Genomic DNA, 22318 nt, shown 5'->3' with positions numbered 1-22318 from the left:
CAGTCCTTTGTTCTGTGAGGGGTCCTGAAGGTGTCTTAGGTTAGGGCTTTTTGTGTGGTAGCTATCCCACAGTCTGGTTTGCTATCCCAAGTTAGTTCCCTCAGATTGCCCTTGGGGCATTCAGGCTCGGTCCTTACTCTAAGCAATGCAGCCCACACCTCCCTGCCCAACCCCCGCTTGCTAGTGGCAGATGCAGGTGTCTGTGCTGCTTCTCCACTGGGGGAGTTACCGTTGGGCATGTAATCTGTGGGGTTTAATTATTTATTTATTTTTCCTCCCGGTTTTGTTGCCCTCTGTGCTTCCAAGGCTCACCACAGACTCAGCAGTGAGATTGTTTCCTGGTGTTTGGAAACTTCTCTCTTTTTTAATACTCCCTTCCCAGGACAGAGCTCTGTCCCTACCTCTTTTGTCTCTCTTTTTGTCTTTTATATTTTTTCCTACCTCCTTTCAAAGACAATGGGCTGCTTTTCTGGGTGCCTGATGACCTCTGCCAGCATTCAAAAGTTGTTTTGTGGAATTTACTCAGCATTCAAATGCTCTCTTGTTGAATTTGTGGGGAAGAAAGTGGTCTCCCCATACTATTCCTCCACCCTCTTAGGACCACCTCTGAAGACTAACTTTAGTGTAGTATTTGCATTCCTTTTTCTCTTTTGTTTGTGTATCGATTGTAGATTTTTGGTTTATGATTACCATGATAATTTTGTATAGCAGTCTATACATAAGCAAAACTATTTTAAGTTACTGGTGTTTTAATTTCAAGTGGAATTCTTATTTCCTACATTTGTATTCTCCTCTTCTCATGGTTGATGGTTTTCATATCATATTTGTGTGCGGATGATTTCTTAATCTTACTATATGCTTACCTTTATCTGTGAGCTCTTCAATTTGTTATATTCTTGTTTCTAATAATGGCCTTTTCTTTGTTGCTTGGGCTTCCCTGGTGGCTCAGAGGTTAAAGCGTCTGCCTGCAATGCGGGAGACCCTGGTTCGATCCCTGGATCAGGAAGATCCCCTGGAGAAGGAAATGACAACCCGCTCCAGTATTCTTGCCTGGAGAATCTCATGGATGGAGGAGCCTGGTAGGCTACAGTCCACAGGGTCGCAAAGAGTCGGACACGACTAAGTGACTTCACTTTCTTTGTCGCTTAGAGAAATTCCTTTAGCATTCATTGCAAAGCTGGTCTAGTGATTAGCTTTTGCTTGTGCATAACATTTTTATTTCTCCATTACATCTGAAGGAGAGCTTTACTGGGTGAAGCATTCCCGGTTATAGGTTCTTTCCTGTCATCATTTTAAATATATTTTGTACTGCCTCCTGATAAGAAATGAGCTGATAACTTTATGGTAGTTCCTTCGTATGTTATTTGTTGCTTTTCCCTTGTTCTTTCTAACATTGTTTCTTTGTCTTTAATTTTTATCAATTCAATCACTAGGTGTTTCATAGTGTTTCTCCTTGGGTTTATCCTGTCTGGGACTCTCTGCATTTCCTAGACTTAGGTGATTGTTTTCTTTCCCATGTTATGGAAGTTTTCAACTATTAATTCTTGCACTATTTCCTCAGGTCTTTTCTCTATATATTCTCCTCTGGGACCTCTATAATGTAAATGTTGGTGCATTTGACATTGTACCAGAGATCTCTCATTCTTTCCTCATATCTTTTCCTTATTTTTTCTTTATTCTATTCCATGGCAGTGATTTCCACCAGTCTGTCTTCCAATTCACTTCTCTATTCTTATGCTTCAGCAATTCTGCTATTGATTCCTTCTAGTATATTTTTCATTTCAGTTATTATACTGTTCATTTCTGTTTGTTTGTTCTTTAGCACTTCTGGAAAAGTGAAAGTGTTAGTTGCTCAGTCGTGTCTGACTCTCTGTGACCCCATAGACTGTAGCCTGCCAGGTTCCTATGTCCGTTGAATTACCCAGGCAAGAATACTGGAGTGGGTAGACATTCCCTTCTCCAGGGTATGTTCCCGATCCAGAGGTTGAACCTGGGTCTCCCACATTTGCAGGTTGATTTTTTTATTGTCTGAGCCACCAGGGAAGCCCTTAGTTCTTGCAAGTCTTTGTTAAACATTTCTTGTGTCTTCTCAGTCTGTGCCTCTATCATTGTTTTTGAGAACTTGGATCATCTTCACTACCATTACTCTGAATTCCTTTTCCAGTAGATTGCCTATCTTCACTTCATTTAGTTTTTCTTCTGAGGTTTATTCTTGATCTTCTCTCTAGGACATACTTCTCTGCCATCTCATCTAACTTTCTGTGATAGCAGTTTCTTTTCTGCAGGATGCAGAGTTGTATTTCTTCTTGCTTCTTCTGTCTGTCCTCTGCTGGATGAAGCTGGTAAGAGGCTTGTGTAGGCTTCCTGTGGGAGGACCTGGCTTCTGCCCAGTGATGAGTGCAGCTGGGTCTTGTCCCTTTGTTGAGCAGAGCTGTGCTCAGGAAGACTTTAAGTGGCCTGTCTGCTGATGGGTGGGGCTGTGTTCCTGTTCTATTGGTTGTTTGGCCTGAAACATCCTAGCACTAAAGCCTACTGGCTATTGGGTAGGGCTAGTTCTTGTGGGAGAATGGAGGCCTCCAGGAGGGCTCATGACAATGAGTGCTCACCAGAGCTGCTGCTGCCAGTGTCATTTTCCCTGCAGTGAGTCACAGCCACTCCCTACCTCCAAAGAAGACCCTCCAGTACCAGCAGGTAGGTCTTTCCCAGTCTTTTATGAGATCACTGCTTTTTTCCCTGAGTCTTGGTGCACACTAGACCTTGTGGGTGCCCTCCAAGAATGGAGTTTCTGTTTCTCTGGTCCTGTGGAATTCCTGCAATCAAACCCTTCAGTTCAGTTCAGTTCAGTTGCTCAGTCGTGTCCGACTCTTTGTGACCCCATGAACCGCAGCACGCCAGGCCTCCCTGTCCATCACCAACTCCCGGAGTTCACTCAGACTCACATTCATCGAGTCAGTGATGCCATCCAGCCATCTCATCCTCTGTCGTCCCCTTCTCCTCCTGCCCCCAATCCCTCCCAGCATCAGAGTCTTTTCCAATGAGTCAACTCTTCGCATGAAGTGGCTGCTGGCCTTCAAAATCAGAATCTCTGGGGGCTTCTCCTCCCATTGACAGGCCCCCAAGTCTGTGAAGCCTGACATGGAGATCAGGACTTTCACTCCTATGGGAGAACTTCTGTGGTATCATTGTTTTCCAGTTTGTGAGTCACCCACCTAGCAGGTGTGGGATTTTATTTTATCATGATCACACCTCTCCTACTGTCTTATTGTGGCTTCTTCTTTGTCTTGGATATAGGAAATCTTTTTTGTCAGGTACCAACAGTTTTTTGTCAATGGTTGTTCAGCAGTTAGTTGTCGTTTTGGTGTTTTCATGAGAAAGGATGAGCTCCCATCCTACTCTGTCATCTTGCTGGCAAGTACTAACTTCCTATGTTTTGGAAAACAAAATAGACTCATTATACATTTCCACCTATCTCTTTAGTCCTTATAGAAAGCATATCTATCCCCTAATGCAGACTATTTTGATTCCTTGGATCCTTAACAACCCAAATAAGTGAGTTCTTCTTCACAATTAAAATGATTTGCAATTTATTGACTCTAATAAAATGCTATCAGTAATGTGAAGTCCCCAAATTTAGATTAACATAGATGCTCTTCTTTGTATATCTTCTAAAATGTTCTCACACTCTTCTGGGAAACAAATTCCAGAATTAAGTTCATCTCCTAAGATGATTTTAGTTCCAAATGCCATAAAGTAAACAAACTCTCACTTCTCACCCAGCTGATCAATGTTGGCCCTGGCATTTCTTGATTAGAATTGTTAGAAATATTAAGTATACCTGACTACCTCCAAGATATTACTTATAAAAATGTTTGTGATTTGTTCAGATAGGATAAATAACAAAGTCAAAATAAATGTTTTTCTCAAGAGATTATCCAAGTGGAGTACAGCTGAAAGTGGGCCCAACAGGGAAAAGGTTGGGTGGAAACGATGAATACTTGTAAATGATGACTGGATAACCTAAAAAGAAGCTAAACTTTAGCAAGTTATTGACCTATTTTGGTGATTCACTATAATATACAAAATTGATATTTCTGTCAAGATCAGAATTTTATTTATTTATTTATTTTGGATCTTTATTTTATTTTTATTTTTTTTTAATTTTTTATTTTTTAAATTTTAATATCTTTAATTCTTACATGCGTTCCCAAACATGAACCCCCCTCCCACCTCCCTCCCCATAACATCTCTCTGGGTCATCCCCATGCACCAGCCCCAAGCATGCTGCATCCTGCGTCAGACATAGACTGGCGATTCAATTCTTACATGATAGTATACATGTTAGAATGTCATTCTCCCAAATCATCCCACCCTCTCCCTCTCCCTCTGAGTCCAAAGGTCCATTATACACATCTGTGTCTCTTTCCCTGTCTTGCATACAGAGTCGTCATTGCCATCTTCCTAAATTCCATATCTATGTGTTAGTATATGTAGGAGAGTTCCCTTTTCTCCACACCCTCTCCAGCATTTATTGCTTGCAGATTTTTGGATCGCAGCCATTCTGACTGGTGTGAAGTGGTACCTCATTATGGTTTTGATTTGCATTTCTCTAATAATGAGTGATGTTGAGCATCTTTTCATGTGTTTGTTAGCCATCCGTATGTCTTCTTTGGAGAAATGTCTATTTAGTTCTTTGGCCCATTTTTTGATTGGGTAGCATATTTTTCTGGAATTGAGCTGCATAAGTTGCTTGTATATTTTTGAGATTAGTTGTTTGTCAGTTGCTTCATTTGCTATTATTTTCTCCCATTCAGAAGGCTGTCTTTTCACCTTGCTTATATTTTCCTTTGTTGTGCAGAAGCTTTTAAGTTTAATGAGATCCCATTTGTTTATTTTTGCTTTTATTTCCAGAATTCTGGGAGGTGGATCATAGAGGATCCTGCTGTGATTTACGTCGGAGAGTGTTTTGCCTATGTTCTCCTCTAGGAGTTTTATAGTTTCTGGTCTTACATTTAGATCTTTAATCCATTTTGAGTTTATTTTTGTGTGCAGTGTTAGAAAGTGATCTAGTTTCATTCTTTTACAAGTGGTTGACCAGTTTTCCCAGCACCACTTGTTAAAGAGATTGTCTTTTCACCATTGTATATTCTTGCCTCCTTTGTCAAAGATAAGGTGTCCATATGTGTGCGGATTTATCTCTGGGCTTTCTATTTTGTTCCATTGATCTATATGTCTGTCTTTGTGCCGGTACCATACTGTCTTGATGACTGTGGCTTTGTAGTAGAGCCTGAAGTCAGGCAAGTTGATTCCTCCAGTTCCATTCTTCTTTCTCAAGATTGCTTTGGCTATTCGAGGTTTTTTGTATTTCCATACAAATCTTGAAATTATTTGTTCTAGTTCTGTGAAAAATGTGGCTGGTAGCTTGATAGGGATTGCATTGAATTTGTAAATTGCTTTGGGTAGTATACTCATTTTCACTATATTGATTCTTCCGATCCATGAACATGGTATATTTCTCCATCTATTAGTGTCCTCTTTGATTTCTTTCATCAGTGTTTTCTAGTTTTCTATATATAGGTCTTTAGTTTCTTTAGGTAGATATATTCCTAAGTATTTTATTCTTTTCGTTGCAATGGTGAATGGAATTGATTCCTTAATTTCTTTTTCTACTTTCTCATTATTCGTGTATAGGAATGCAAGGGATTTCTGTGTGTTGATTTTATATCCTGAAACTTTACTATATTCATTGATGAGCTCTAGTAATTTTCTGGTGGAGTCTTTAGGGTTTTCTATGTAGAGGATCATGTCATCTGCAAACAGTGAGAGTTTTACTTCTTCTTTTCCAATTTGGATTCCTTTTATTTCTTTTTCTGCTCTGATTGCTGTGGCCAAAACTTCCAGAACTATGTTGAATAGTAGCGGTGAAAGTGGACACCCTTGTCTTGTTCCTGACTTTAGGGGAAATGCTTTCAATTTTTCACCATTGAGGATAATGTTTGCTGTGGGTTTGTCAAAGATAGCTTTTATTATGTTGAGGTATGTTCCTTCTATTCCTGCTTTCTGGAGAGTTTTTATCATAAATGGATGTTGAATTTTGTCAAAGGCCTTCTCTGCATCTATTGAGATAATCATATGGTTTTTATTTTTCAATTTGTTAATGTGGTGAATTACATTGATTGATTTGCGGATATTGAAGAATCCTTGCATCCCTGGGATAAAGCCCACTTGGTCATGGTGTATGATCTTTTTAATGTGTTGTTGGATCCTGATTGCTAGAATTTTGTTGAGGATTTTTGCATCTATGTTCATCAGTGATATTGGCCTGTAGTTTTCTTTTTTTTGTGACATCTTTGTCAGGTTTTGGTATTAGGGTGATGGTGGCCTCATAGAATGAGTTTGGAAGTTTACCTTCCTCTGCAATTTTCTGGAAGAGTTTGAGGAGGATAGGTGTTAGCTCTTCTCGAAATTTTTGGTGGAATTCAGCTGTGAAGCCGTCTGGACCTGGGCTTTTGTTTGCTGGAAGATTTCTGATTACCGTTTCAATTTCCGTGCTTGTGATGGGTCTGTTAAGATTTTCTATTTCTTCCTGGTTCAGTTTTGGAAAATTGTACTTTTCTAAGAATTTGTCCATTTCTTCCACGTTGTCCATTTTATTGGCATACAACTGCTGATAGTAGTCTCTTATGATCCTTTGTATTTCTGTGTTGTCTGTTGTGATCTCTCCATTTTCATTTCTAATTTTATTGATTTGATTTTTCTCTCTTTGCTTCTTGATGAGTCTGGCTAATGGTTTGTCAATTTTATTTATCCTTTCAAAGAACCAGCTTTTGGCTTTGTTGATTTTTGCTATGGTCTCTTTTGTTTCTTTTGCATTTATTTCTGCCCTAATTTTTAAGATTTCTTTCCTTCTACTAACTCTGGGGTTCTCCAACTCTTCCTTTTCTATTGCTTTAGTTGTAGAGTTAGGTTATTTATTTGACTTTTTTCTTGTTTCTTGAGGTATGCCTGTATTGCTATGAACTTTCCTCTTAGCACTGCTTTTATCGTGTCCCACAGGTTTTGGGTTGTTGTGTTTTCATTTCCATTAGTTTCTATGCATATTTTGATTTCTTTTTTGATTTCTTCTGTGATTTGTTGGTTATTCAGAAGTGTGTTGTTCAACCTCCATATGTTGGAATTTTTAATAGTTTTTCTCCTGTAGTTGAGATCTAATCTTAATGCATTATGGTCAGAAAAGATGCTTGGAATGATTTCGATTTTTTTGAATTTATCAAGTTTAGATTTATGGCCCAGGATGTGATCTATCCTGGAGAAGGTTCCATGAGCACTTGAAAAAAAGGTGAAATTCATTGTTTTGGGGTGAAATGTCCTATAGATATCAATTAGGTCTAACTGATCTAATGTATCATTTAAAGTTTGCGTTTCTTTGTTAATTTTCTGTTTAGTTGATCTGTCCATAGGTGTGAGTGGGGTATTAAAGTCTCCCACTATTATTGTGTTACTGTTGATTTCCCCTTTCATACTTGTTAGCATTTGTCTTACATATTGTGGTGCTCCTATATTGGGTGCATATATATTTATAATTGTTATATCTTCTTCTTGGATTGTTCCTTTGATCATTATGTAGTGGCCTTCTTTGTCTCTTGTCACAGCCTTTGTTTTAAAGTCTATTATATTGGATATGAGTATTGCCACTCCTGCTTTCTTTTGGTCTCTATTTGCGTGGTATATCTTTTTCCAGCCCTTCACTTTCAGTCTGTATGTGTCCCTTGTTTTGAGGTGGGTCTCTTTTAAGCAGCATATAGAGGGGTCTTGTTTTTGTATCCATTCAGCCAGTCTTTGTCTTTTGGTTGGGGCGTTCAACCCATTTACGTTTAAGGTAATTATTGATAAGTATGATCCCATTACCATTTACTTTATTGTTTTGGGTTCGGGTTTATACACCCTTTTCGTGTTTCCTGTCTAGAGGATATCCTTTAGAATTTGTTGGAGAGCTGGTTTGGTGGTGCTGAATTCTCTCAGCTTTTGCTTGTCTGTAAAGCTTTTGATTTCTCCTTCGTATTTGAATGAGATCCTTGCTGGGTACAGTAATCTGGGCTGTAGGTTATTGTCTTTCATCACTTTAAGTATGTCTTGCCATTCCCTCCTGGCCTGAAGAGTTTCTATTGACAGATCAGCTGTTATCCTTATGGGAATCCCCTTGTGTGTTATTTGTTGTTTTTCCCTTGCTGCTTTTAATATTTGTTCTTTGTGTTTGATCTTTGTTAATTTTATTAATATGTGTCTTGGGGTGTTTTGCCTTGGGTTTATCCTATTTGGAACTCTCTGTGTTTCTTGGAGTTGGGTGATTATTTCCTTCCCCATTTTAGGGAAGATTTCAACTATTATCTCCTCAAGGATTTTCTCATGATCTTTCTTTCTGTCTTCTTCTTCTGGGACTCCTATAATTCGAATGTTGGAGCGTTTCATATTGTCCTGGAGGTCTCTGAGATTGTCCTCGTTTCTTTTAATTCTTTTTTCTTGTTTCCTCTCTGATTCATTTATTTCTACCATTCTATCTTCTATTTCACTAATCCTATCTTCTGCCTCCGTTATTCTACTAATTGTTGCCTCCAAAGTGTTTCTGATCTCATTTATTGCGTTATTCATTATATTTTGACTCTTTTTTATTTCTTCTAGGTCCTTGTTAAACCTTTCTTGCATCTTCTCAATCCTTGTCTCTAGGCTATTAATCTGTGTTTCCATTTTGATTTCAAGATTTTGGATCATTTTCACTATCAATATTCGGAATTCCTTCTCCGGTAGATTCCCTACTTCTTCCTCTTTTGTTTGGTTTGGTGGGCAACTCTCCTGTTCCTTTGCCTGCTGAGTATTCCTCTGTCTCTTCATCTTGGTTATATTGCTGCGTTTGGGGTGGCCTTTTTATATTGTGGTAATTTGTGGAGTTCTCTTTTATTATGGAGCTTCCTCACTTTGGGTGGGGTTCTATCAGTGGCTTGTCAAGGTTTCCTGGTTAGGGAGGCTTGTGTTGGAGTTTTGGTGGGTGGAGCTGGGTTTCTTCTCTCTGGAGTGCAGTGGAGTGACCCGTAATGGGTTATGAGACATCAAAGGTTTTGGGATAATTTTGAGCTGCCTGTATATTGAAGCTCAGGGGAGTGTTCCTGTGTTGCTGGAGAATTTGTGTAGTATGTCTTGTTTTGGAACTTGTTGGCCCTTGGGTGGAGCTTGGTTTCGGTGTAGGTATGAAGGCATTTGATGAGCTCCTATTGCTTAATGTTCCCTGAATTCAAGAGTTCTCTAATGTTTTCAGGCTTTGGATTTAAGCTTCCTGCTTCTGGTTTTCAGTTTTATTTTTGCAGTAGCCTCTAGGCTTCTCCATCTATACAGCACCGATGATAAAACATCCTTCTCTGATGTTACGGGCCATGTGGGCTCACTTCCAAGGTGGTTCCCTCTGTTTAACTTCTTCTGTTTGCTGGTTTTTTAGGCTCACTAGTTCAGTTGCGCTGTTTTTGAAGACAATGGTCTGCTTTTCTGGTTGCCTGATGTCCTCTGCCAGGCTACAGAAGTTGTTTTGTGGAGTTTGCTCGGTGTTGAAATGTTCTTTTGAGGAATTTGTGAGGGAGAAAGTGATCTTCCCGTCCTATTCCTCCACCATCTTTCCCTCTCAAGATCAGAATTTTAAACTGGCATATCAAGATAACCTTTTCCTTGAACCTAATTTTCCCAAGAGTCACTGTTTCAATAATTAAGCTGTCATTTTAATTCTACAGCATATCTTAGCTTGATGTAACTGCATATCCAAAAATATGCCACAGGTTGTTTTAAGGCTCTCTTTCTAAGAGCCCTAAGCTCTCCTTAGTACTTACTGGTGGCTTTATTCTTTCTCCAGATTCTTTCTTTGGCCTCTGCCATTATTACCTTTCTCTGTGAAAGAGAAGTTTTGCTGGATAGGAAGCTAGTGCTAGATTGTGGATGGAATTGCCTGGAATTTATGGTGGGGTCTTGATTATAGTTACTTACAGACTCTTGAGAAATCAAACAACAAGGTCTAAAATGACTAGTTCAATACAGATCACCAACAGGCACATGAAAAGATACTCAACATCATTCATTATTACAGAAATGAAAATCAAAACTACAAGGAGGTAAAACCTTGCCCCAGTCAGAATGGCCATCATCAAAAAATCTACAAACAATAAATGCTGGAGAGGATGTAGAGAAAAGGGAACACTCCTACACTGTTGATAGGAATTTAAATTGATACAGCCACTATGGAGAACAGTATAAAGGTTCCTTAAAAACTAAAAATAGAGTTACCATGTATGACCCAGAAATCCCAATCCTCAGCATACATACAGAAAAAAACACTAATTTCAAAAACATATATGCACCCCAATGTCATAGCAGCACTATTTACAATTACCAAGAGGCACAGAAGCAGCCTAAATGCCCATCAACAGATGATGGATAAAGAAAATCTGGGGTACGCATGTACACACACACATAGACACACAATGGAATATTACTCATTCACAAAAATATTGAAATAATGCCATTTTCAGCAACATGGGTGGACATAGAGATTATCATACTAAGTGAAGTCAGATAGAGAAAGACAAATATGATATGTTATCACTTATATGTGGGATCTTTAAAAAATGATACAGGTGAACTTATTTACAAAACAGAAATAGACTCACAGATGTAGAAAACAAACTTATGGTTATCAAATAGGAAAGGAGGAGAGGAATAAATTAGGAGTTTGGGATTAACAGATATCCACTACTATATACAAATAGATAAACAATAAGGACCTATTGTATAGTACAGGGAATTATACTCTCTGTCTATAATAACTATAATGGGAAAGAATCTGAAAATAAATATATATTATATTCACATATATACATATGTATATATGTATATGTATATATATAACAATCACTGTGTTATACATCTGAAATTAGCATAACATTGTAAGTCAACTGTATTTCAATTTAAAAAATGACTGGTCTGGCAGTGGTGTGTAAGATGATGTTGAAAAGAAAGAGCCAGAAATTAAGGACGCATGAAAGACATCTCCAGGAATTACAAACAGTTCAGCATGGTTGAAATACAAGGTACATGTGAAAGGTAGGAGATTATTGTAAGTCATCTAAATCTGAGTTAATGAGAGTCAGGATAGAAGAAGCAGCAGTAGTAAAGAAAAGGAATTGAGTAGAAAAAGACCAAGACGTGATGTCAGATTGTATAAATGTTAGCTGGAACTGGAGCAAAATTGCAAAGAGTCACATCCTTTCTCTCTTCACCCCCAGCTTCCCACATCTGTGCTGTTTTCCCTATATTTAATTTTAACTTCAGTGTCATCAGATCTCAGATTTCTATTACCTTCCTCTCTTTTTCTCTTTCCCCATGAGTTTTAGCAAAACCCTCCCAGACTCCTACCATCTAACTAGATGACATGGTCTGATAAATTTGTCATTTTAACAGAAATCTGAAAAATTCTGAAGAGTAGATTCTGGCCCTCAGTTAAGATATGGAAAGATGAACTGTTGGTCCTGGAACTCTAAAGCCATATGATCAAGCTGGGTGAGCATCTCATATGAGATGATTTTTTTTAAGGGACCAATAGGAGGAGATCCTAAGATGGTGGAGGAATAGGATGGGGAGACCACTTTCTCCCCCACAAATTCATCAAAAGAACATTTGAACTGAGTAAATTCCACAAAACAACTTCTGAATGCCAGCAGAGGACACAAGCACCCAGAAAAGCAGCCCATTGTCTTCAAAAGGAGGTAAGAAAATATATAAAAGATAAAAAGAGAGACAACAGAGGTAGGGACGGAGCTCCGTACTGGAAAAGGAGTTTTTAAAAAGAGAGAAGTTTCCAAACACCAGGAAACACTCTCACTGCCGAGTCTGTGGTGAACCATGGAACCACAGAGAGTAACAAAACCAGGAGGAAAAAAAAATAATTAAAACGCAAAGATTATGTGCCCAACAGTAAATCCTTCAGCAGAGAAGCAGCGCAGATGCCTGCATCCACCCCTAGCAAGTGGGGGTTGGGAAGGGAGGCAAGGGCTGCATTGCTTAGAGTAGGACCAGGCCTGAATGTCCTAAGGGCAATCTGAGAGAACTACCTTGGATAGCAAACCAGGCTGTGGGATAGCTACCACGCGAAAAGCCCTAACCTAAGACACCTTCAGGACCGCTCACAGAACAAATGACTGAGCAGAGCTAGCCAGGCCCATCCCCTTGCCTGGTAACATGCAGGCGAGGGCAGCCAGAGCCACAAAGGGGCAATTGCAGCCCCAGAGAGGCATTATCTACCAAACTGCAAGCAGGCTTCATTGCTAACCAAGACTTCTTGGGATTCTAGACGGTCAACATCTGCCTGAGAAGATGTGCCGGTTGTACACCCAGAAAACCAAGTGGCAAGGACAGGGGAGGTGATAAGTCACAGCAACTGTGCTCACCAAACACCTGGTCACCTGAGCTGCTTGGACCTGGGAAGGGCACAAAACGCAGGCCCAACCGAGTCTGCGCCACTGATGACTACCCGAGTACCTGAACCTGAGCGGCTTATAGCTGGGAAGTGCATACAACCTTGGGCTGGCCTCAGACAGTTCCTGGCAGAGCAACCTAGAGCCTAAGCAGTGTAAACAGGGAAAGCACACACGCTGTGAGCAGGGGGCAAACCCTGTGTGGCCGAGACACTGCAAGCATGCACCAGTGTTATTCCCTTGCAGCATCCCTCCCTCCCCACAGCAGACTGAACAAGTGAGCCTAAAAAGTGTCCACCACAACCCCCTTGTGTCAGGGCAGAAATTAGACACTGAAGAGACCAGCAAACAGAAGAAGCTAAAACAGAGGGCACTTACTTGGAAGTGACAGGTGCAATAGATTAAAACCCTGTAGTTAGTACCAACTACGGAGGAAGGGGCCTATAGATCTTGAGAAATATAAGCCAGATCAAGAAACTATCTGAAAATGAACTGACCCCACACTGCCCACAACAACACCAGAGAAATTCCTAGATATATTTTTGCTATTTTTACTATCATTCTTTATTTTTTTAAATTTTTAAGTCCTTTATTACTCCTTTAATTTTCATTTTTATAACATACTATTACTTTGAAAAAAAAAAGAGACCGTATTTTTTAAAGCAAACTTCATATATATATATATATATATATATATATATATTTTATAATTCTTATGACTTTGTTTTTTTCTTTAATATTGTATTTTTGAAAATCTAACCTCTACTCTAGATTTTTAATCTTTGCTTTTTCGTATTTGTATAAATTTTATACCTTTAAGAATTCAATCTTCATCACTCATTTTTACTTGGGAGCGAGATCACTGGCCTGATTACTCTCTCCCACTTTGGACACTCCTTTCTCTCCACCAGCTCACCTCTATCTCCTTCCTCACCCTCATCTTCTCTACCCAATTCTGTGAATCTCTTTGTGTGTTCCAGACTGTGGAGAACACTTAGGGAACTGATTACTGACTGGGTCTGTCTCTCTCCTTTTGATTCCCTACTTTTATCTTCCTGGCCACCTGTCCACTTCCTCCCTCTTCTTTTCTCTGTATAACTCCGTGAACATCTCTGAGCAGTCCAAACTGTGGAGAGCACATAGGGAAGTGATTACTGGCTAGCTTGCTCTCTCCTCTTTTTTTCAATATAAACTTATTTATTTTAATTGGAGGTTAATTACTTTACAATATTCTATTGGTTTTGCCATACCTCAGCATGAATCTGCCACAGGTATACACGTGTTCTCCATCCTGAATCCCCCTCCCTCCTCCTTCCCCATATCACCTCACCTCATCCTGGTCACCTCTATCTCCTTCTTCCCTCTTCTCTTCTCCCTGTAACTCTGTGTACCTCTCTGGGTGTCCTTCACCGTGGAGAAACTTTTCATCATTAACCTAGATGTTTTATCATCGGTGCTGTGAAGACGGAGAAGTCTTGAGGCTAATGTAAAAATAAGACTAAAAACCAGAGTCAGGTGGCTTAAGTCCAAATCCAGAGAACACCACAGAACTCCTAACTCCAGGGAACATTAATTTACAGGAGGTCATCAAACACCTCCATATCTACACTAAAACAAAGCACCACCCAAGGGCCAACAAGTTCTAGAGCAAGACATACCACACAAACTCTCCAGGAATACAGGACCATAGCCCTGAGCTTCAATATACAGGCTGCCCAAAGTCACTCCAAACCCAATGACATCTCATAACTCATTACTGGACACTTCATTGCACTCCACAGGGAAGAAATCCAGCCCCACCCACCAGAACACCCACACAAGCTTCCCTAACCAAGAAACCTTGACAAGCCACCTGTACAACCCCACCCACAGTGAGGAAACTCCACAATAAAGAGAACTCCACAAACTGCCAGAATATAGAAAGGCCACCCCAAACACACCAATATAAACATGATGAAGAGACAGAGGAATACTCAGCAGGTAAAGGAACAGGATAAATGCCCGCCAAACCAAACAAAAGAGGAAGAGATAGGGAATCTACTTGATAAAGAATTCCGAATAAAGATAGTGAAAATGATCCAAAATCTTGAAAACAAAATGGAATCACAGATAAATAGCCTGGAGACAAGGATTGAGAAGAAAGGTTTAACAAGGACCTAGAAGAAATAAAAAAAAGAGTCAATATATAATGAATAATGCAATAAATGAGATAAAAAACACTCTGGAGGGAACCAACAGTAGAATAAAGAAGGCAGAAGATAGGATTAGTGAGGTAGAAGATAGAATGGTAGAAATAAATGAACCAGAGAGGAAAAAAGTAAAAGGAATTAAAAGAAACGAGGACAATCTCAGATACCTCCAGGACAATGTTAAATGCCCCAACACTGAAATCATAGGAGTCCCAGAAGAAGAAGACACAAAGAAGGCCATGAGAAAATACTTGAGATAATAGTTGATAGCTTCCCTAAAATGGGGAAGGAAGTAATCACCCAAGTCCAAGAAACCCAGAGAGTCCCAAACAGGATAAAACCAAGGAAAAACACCCCAAGACACATAGTAATCAAATTAATGAACACCAAACACAAAGAACAAATATTAAAAGCAACAAGGGAAGAACAACAAATAACACACAAGGGGATTCCCATAAGGATAACAGCTGATCTTTCCATAGAAACTCTTCAGGCCAGGAGGGAATGGCAGGGCATACTTAAGTGATGAAAGAAAATAACCTACAGCCCAGATTACTGTACCCAGCAAGGATCTCATTCAAATATGAAGGAGAAATCAAAAGCTTTACAGACAAGCAAAAGCTGAGAGAATTCAGCACCACTAAACCAGCTCTCCAACAAATGCTAAAGGATATTCTCTAGACAGGAAACACAAAAAGAGTGTGTAAACTTGAACCCAAAACAATAAAGTAAATGGCAACGGGATCATACTTATCAATAATTACGTTAAACGTAAATAGGTTGAATGCCCCAACCAAAGGGCAAAGACTGGCTGAATGGATACAAAAACAAGATCCCTATATATGCTGTCTACAAGAGACCCACCTCAAGACAAGGGACACATACAGACTGAAAGTGAAGGGCTGGAAAAAGATATTCCATGCAAATACAGACCAAAAGAAAGCAGGAGTAGCAATAATCATATTCAATAAAATAGACTTTAAAACAAAGGCTGTGAAAAGAGACAAAGAAGGCCACTACATAATGATCAAAGGATCAATCCAAGAAGAAGATATAACAATTATAAATATATGTGCACCCAACATAGCACCACAATATGGAAGAAAAATGCTAACATGTATGAAAGGGGAAATTAACAATAACACAATAATAGGCAGAGACTTTAATACCTCACTCACACCTATGGATAGATCAACTACGCAGAAAATCAACAAAGAACCACAAACTTTAAATGATACAATAGACCAGTTAGACCTAATTGATATCTACAGGACATTTGACCCCAAAACAATGAATCTCACCTTTTTCTCAAGTGCTCACAGAACCTTCTCTGGGGTAGATCACATCCTGGGCCATAAATCTAGCCTTGATAAATTCAAAACAATTGATATCATTCCAAACATCTTTTCTGACCACAATGCATCAAGATTAGATCTCAATTACAGGAGAAAAACTATTTAACATTCCAACATATGGAGGTTGAACAACACGCTTCTGAATAACCAACAAATCACAGAAGAAATCAAAAAGGAAATCAAAATATGCATAGAAAAGAATGAAAATGAAAACACAATAACCCAAAACCTGTGAGAGACTATAAAAGCAGTGATAAGGGGAAACTTCATGGCAAAACAGGGATACCTCAAGAAACAAGAAAAAAGTCAAATAAATAACCTAACTCGACACCTAAAGCAACTAGAAAAGGAAGAAAGGGATAACCTCAGGATTAGTAGAAGGAAAGAAATCTTAAAAATTAGGGCAGAAATTAATGCAAAATAAACAAAAGAGACCATAGCAAAAATCAACAAAGCCAAAAGCTGGTTCTTTGAAAGGATAAATAAAATTGACAAACCATTAGCCAGACTCATCAAGAAACAAAGGAAGAAAAATCAAATCAATAAAATTAGAAATAAAAATGGAGAGATGACAACAGAGAAATACAAAGGATCATAAGAGACTACTATCAGCAATTATATGCCAATAAAATGGACAATGTGGAAGAAGCAGACAAATTCTTCGAAAAGTACAACTTTCCAAAACTGAACCAGGAAGAAATAGAAAATCTTCACAGACCAATCACAAGCACAGAATTGAAGCTGTAATCAGAAATCTTCCAGCAAACAAAAGCCCAGGTCCAGACGGCTTCACAGCTGAATTCTACTAAAAATTTAGAGAAGAGCTAACACCTATTCTACTCAAACTCATCCAGAAAATTTCAGAGGAAGGTAAACTTCCAGACTCATTCTATGAGGCCACCATCACCCTAATACCAAAACCTGACAAAGATGCCACAAAAGAAGAAAACTACAGGCCAATATCATTGATGAACATAGATGAAAAAATCCTTAAGAAAATTCTAGGAAACAGAATCCAACAACATATTAAAAAGATCTCACACCATGACCAAGTGGGCTTTATCCCGGGGATGCAAGGATTGTTCAGTATCCACAAATCAATCAATGTAATTCACCATATTAACAAGTTGAAAAATAAAAGCCATATGATTATCTCAATAGATGCAGAAAAAGCCTTTGACAGAATTCAACATTCATTTATGATGAAAACTCTCCAGAAATCAGGAATAGACGGAACATAGCTCAATATAATAAAAACTATATATGACAAACCCACAGCAACCATGATACTCAGTGGTGAAAAATTGAATGCATTCCCCCTAAAGTCAGGAACAAGACAAGGGTGCCCACTTTCACCATTACTATTCAACATAGTTTTGGACGGTATGGCCACAGCAATCAGAGCAGAAAAAAAAAAAAAAAAAAAAAGGAATCCAAATTGGAAAAGAAGAAGTAAAACTCTCACTGCTTGCAGATGACATGATCCTCTACATAGAAAACCCTAAAGACTCCAACAGAAAATTAACAGCGAGTGGCAGGATATAAAATCAACACACAGAAATCCCTTGCATTCCTATATGCTAATAATGAGAAACTAGAAAGGGAAATTTGAAACATCTCAACCGGAATTCCATCACCTCCACGAGCTTTGTTCATAGTGATGCTTTCTAAGGCCCACTTGACTTCACATTCCAAGATGTCTGACTCTAGATGAGTGATCATATCATCATGATTATCTTGGTCGTGAAGACCTTTTTTGTACAGTTCTTTCGTGTATTCTTGCACCTCTTGTTAATATCTTCTGCTTCTGTTAGGTCCAGACCGTTTCTGTCCTTCATCAAGCCCATCTTTGCATGAAATGTTCCCTTGGTAGCTCTAATTTTCTTCAAGAGATCTCTAGTCTTTCCCATTCTGTTGTTTTCCTCTATTTCTTTGCATTGATCGCTGAAGAAGGCTTTCTTATCTCTTCTTGCTATTCTTTGGAACTCTGCATTCAGATGCTTATATCTTTCTTTTTCTCCTTTGCTTTTCACCTCTCTTCTTTTCACAGATATTTGTAACGCCTCCCCAGACAGCCATTTTGCTTTTTTGCACTTCATTTCCATGGGGATGGTCTTGATCCCTGTCTCCTGTACAATGTCACGAACCTCATTCCATAGTTCATCAGGCACTCTTAAATCTATTTCTCCCTTCCACTTTATAATCATAAAGTATTTGTTTCGGTCATACCTGAATGGTCTAGCAGTTTTCTCTACTTTCTTCAATTTGAGTCTGAATTTGGTAATAAGGAGTTCATGATTTGAGCCACAGTCATCTCCTGATCTTGTGCTTAAATTTGGACAACTCAATAGTGGCCACAGGACTTGAAAAGGTCAGTTTTCATTCCAATTCCAAAGAAAGGCAATGCCAAAGAATGCTCAAACTACCGCACAATTGCACTCATCCCACATGCTAGTAAAGTAATGCTCAAAATTCTCCAAGCCAGGCTTCAGCAATACGTGAACCATGAACTCCCTGATGTTCAAGCTGGTTTTAGAAAAGGCAGAGGAACCAGAGATCAAATTGCCAACATCCGCTGGATCATGGAAAAAGCAAGAGAGTTCCAGGAAAACATCCATTTCTGCTTTAATGACTATGCCAACGCCTTTGACTGTGTGGATCACACTAAACTATGGAAAATTCTGAAAGAGATAGGAATACCAGACCACCTCACCTGCCTCTTGAGAAATCTGTATGCAGGTCAGGAAGCAACAGTTAGAACTGGACATGGAACAACAGACTGGTTCCAAACAGGAAAAGGAGTACGTCAAGGCTGTATATTGTCACCCTGCTTATTTAACTTCTATGCAGAGTACATCATGAGAAACGCTGGACTGGAAGAAACACAAGCTGGAATCAAGATTGCCGGGAGAAATATCAATAACCTCAGATATGCAGATGACACCACGCTTATGGCAGCAAGTGAAGAAGAGCTAAAAAGCCTCTTGATGAACGTGAAAGAGGAGAGTGAAAAAGTCGGCTTAAAGCTCAACATTCAGAAAACGAAGATCATGGCATCTGGTCCCATCACTTCTTGGGAAGTAGATGGGGAAACAGTGGAAACAGTGTCAGACTTTATTTTGGGGGGCTCCAAAATCACTGCCAATGGTGACTGCAGCCATAAAATTAAAAGATGCTTACTCCTTGGAAGAAATGTTATGACCAATCTAGATGGTATATTCAAAAGCAGAGACATTACTTTGCCGACTAAGGTCCGTCTAGTCAAGGCTATGGTTTTTCCTGTGGTCATGTATGGATGTGAGAGTTGGACTGTGAAGAAGGCTGAGCACCGAAGAATTGATGCTTTTGAACTGTGGTGTTGGAGAAGACTCTTGAGAGTCCCTTGGACTGCAAGGAGATCCAACCAGTCCATTCTGAAGGAGATTAGCCCTGGGATTTCTTTGGAAGGAATGATGCTAAAGCTGAAGCTCCAGTACTTTGGCCACCTCATGCGAAGAGTTGACTCATTGAAAAAGACTCTGATGCTGGGAGAGATTGGGGGCAGGAGGAGAAGGGGACGACAGAGGATGAGACGGCTGGATGGCATCACGGACTCGATGGACGTGAGTCTGACTGAACTCCGGGAGTTGGTGATGGACAGGGAGGCCTGGCATGCTGCAATTCATGGGGTCGCAAAGAGTCGGACATGACTGAGCGACTGAACTGAACTGAACTGAACTGATTGAAAACTATAAAACACTGGTGAAAGAAATCAAAGAGGACACAAATAGATGGAGAAATATACCATGTTCATGGATCAGAAGAATCAATATAGTGAAAATGAGTATACTACCCAAAAAATCTACAGATTCAATGCAATCCCTATTAAGCTATCAGTGTTATTTTTCACAGAGCTAGAACAAATAATTTCACAATTTGTATGGAAATACAAAAAACCTCGAATAGCCAAAGCAATCTTGAGAAAGAAGACTGGAACTGGAAGAATCAACTAGCCTGACTTCAGGCTCTACTACAAAGCCACAGTCATCAAGACAGTATGGTACTGGCACAAAGACAGAAATATAGATCAATGGAAAAAATAGAAAGCCCAGAAATAAATCCACACACCTATGGACACCTTATCTTCAACAAAGGAGGCAAGAATATACAATGGTGAAAAGACAATCTCTTTAACAAGTGGTGCTAGGAAAACCGGTCAACCATTTGTAAAAGAATGAAACTAGAACACTTTCTAACACCATACACAAAAACAAACTCAAAATGGATTAAAGATCTAAACATAAGACCAGAAACTATAAAACTCCTAGAGGAGAACATAAGCAAAACACTCTTGGACATAAATCACAGCAGGATCCTCTAGACCCACCTTCCAGAATACTGGAAATAAAACCAAAAATAAACAAATGGGATCTAATTAAATTTAAAAGCTTCTGCACAACAAAGGAAACTATAAGCAAGGTGAAAAGACAGCCTTCAGAATGGGAGAAAATAATAGCAAATGAAGCAACTGATAAACAACTAATCTCAAAAATATACAAGCAACTCATGCAGCTCAATTCCAGAAAAATAATCCACCCAATCATAAAGTGGACCAAAGAACTAAATAGACATTTCTCCAAAGAAGACCTACAGATGGCTAACAAACACATGAAAAGGTGCTCAACATCACTCATTATCAGAGAAATGCAAATCAAAACCACAATGAGATACCATTTCACACCAGTCAGAATGGCTGCGATCCAAAAATCTACAAGCAATAAATGCTGAAGAGGGTGTGGAGAAAAGGGAACCCTCTTACACTGTTAGTGGGAATGCAAACTAGTACAGCCACTATGGAGAACAGTGTGGAGATTCCTTAAAAAAACTGGAAATAGAATTGCCTTATGACCCAGCAATCCCAATGCTGGGCATACACACCGAGGAAACCAGAATTGAAAGAGGCACATGTACCCCAATGTTCATAGCAGCACTGTTTATAATAGCCAGGACATGGAAGCAACCTAGATGTCCATCAGCAGATGAATGGATAAGAAAGCTGTGGTACATATACACAATGGAGTATTACTCAGCCATTCAAAAGAATACATTTGAATCAGTTCTAATGAGGTGGATGAAACTGGAGCCTACTATACAGAGTGAAGTAAGCCAGAAAGAAAAACACCAATACAGTATACTAACACATATATATGGAATTTAGAAAGATGGCAATGATAACCCTCTATGCGAGACAGTAAAAGAGACACAGGTGTATAGAACAGACTTTTGGACTCTGTGGGAGAGGGCGAGGGTGGGATGATTTGGGAGAATGGCATTGAAACATGTATAATATCATGTAAGAAACGAATCACCAGTCTATGTTCGATGCAGGATACAGGATGCTTGGGGCTGGTGCACTGGGATGACCCAGAGAGATGGTATGGGGAGGGAGGTGGGAGGAGGGTTCAGGATTGGGAACTCATTTACATCTGTGGGGGATTCAAGTTGATGCATGGCAAAATTAATACAGTAATGTAAAGTAAAGTAAAAAAAAAAAAAAGAGAGATAGACGTGTATCCCAATGTTCATTGCAGCACTGTTTATAATAGCCAGGGCATGGAAGCAACCTAGATGTCCATCAGCAGACGAATGGATAAGAAAGCTGTGGTACATATACACAATAGAGTATTACTCAGCCATTAAAAAGAATACATTTGAATCTGTTCTAATGAAGTGGATGATACTGGAGCCTACTATACAGAGTGAAGTAAGCCAGAAAGAAAAACACCAATACAGTATACTAATGCATATATATGGAATTTAGAAAGATGGTAACAATAACCCTGTTGGAGACAGTAAAAGAGACACAGATGTTTAGAACAGTCTTTTGGACTCTGTGGGAGAGGGCAAGAGTGGGATGATTTGGGAGAATGGCATTGAAACATGTATAGTATCATATGTGAAATGAATCGCCAGTCCAGGTTCGATGCAGGATACAGGATGCTCGGGGCTGGTGCACTGGGATGACCCAGAGGGATGGTATGTGGAGGGAGGTGGGAGGGAGGTTTTGGATGGGGAACATATGTACACCTGTGGCAGATTCATGTTGATGTATGGCAAAACCAATACAATATTGTAAAGTAATTAACCTCCAATTAAAATAAATGAATTTATATTTTTAAAAAAGAAAGCTGTGGTACCTATACACAATGGAGTATTACTCAGCCATTAAAAAGAATACATTTGAATCAGTTCTAATGAGATATGAAATTGGAGCCTGTTATACAGAGTGAAA

At 39.2% G+C, this 22318-nt stretch overlaps 1 protein-coding gene across 6 annotated transcripts in view; it reads left to right on the top strand.

Moving 5' to 3' along the window:
* The window catches only part of CYSLTR1 (cysteinyl leukotriene receptor 1), a 74101-nt gene that overhangs the window by 41895 nt on the left and 9888 nt on the right, over positions 1-22318 (top strand). For 3 of the 6 annotated variants that reach the window (XM_070291876.1, XM_070291879.1, XM_070291880.1), the window contains exon 2: positions 11623-11795. The exons of the other annotated variants lie outside the window; for them this stretch is intronic. The gene's annotated coding sequence lies outside the window, so the exon portion shown is untranslated. The remainder of the gene's footprint in view (positions 1-11622; positions 11796-22318) is intronic. 6 annotated transcript variants of the gene reach the window in all.

The sequence above is a fragment of the Ovis canadensis genome, chromosome X (assembly GCF_042477335.2).
Source record: "Ovis canadensis isolate MfBH-ARS-UI-01 breed Bighorn chromosome X, ARS-UI_OviCan_v2, whole genome shotgun sequence".
NCBI classification, from domain to species: Eukaryota; Metazoa; Chordata; class Mammalia; order Artiodactyla; family Bovidae; genus Ovis; species Ovis canadensis.
This window is presented reverse-complemented; position numbering and strand designations above follow the sequence as displayed.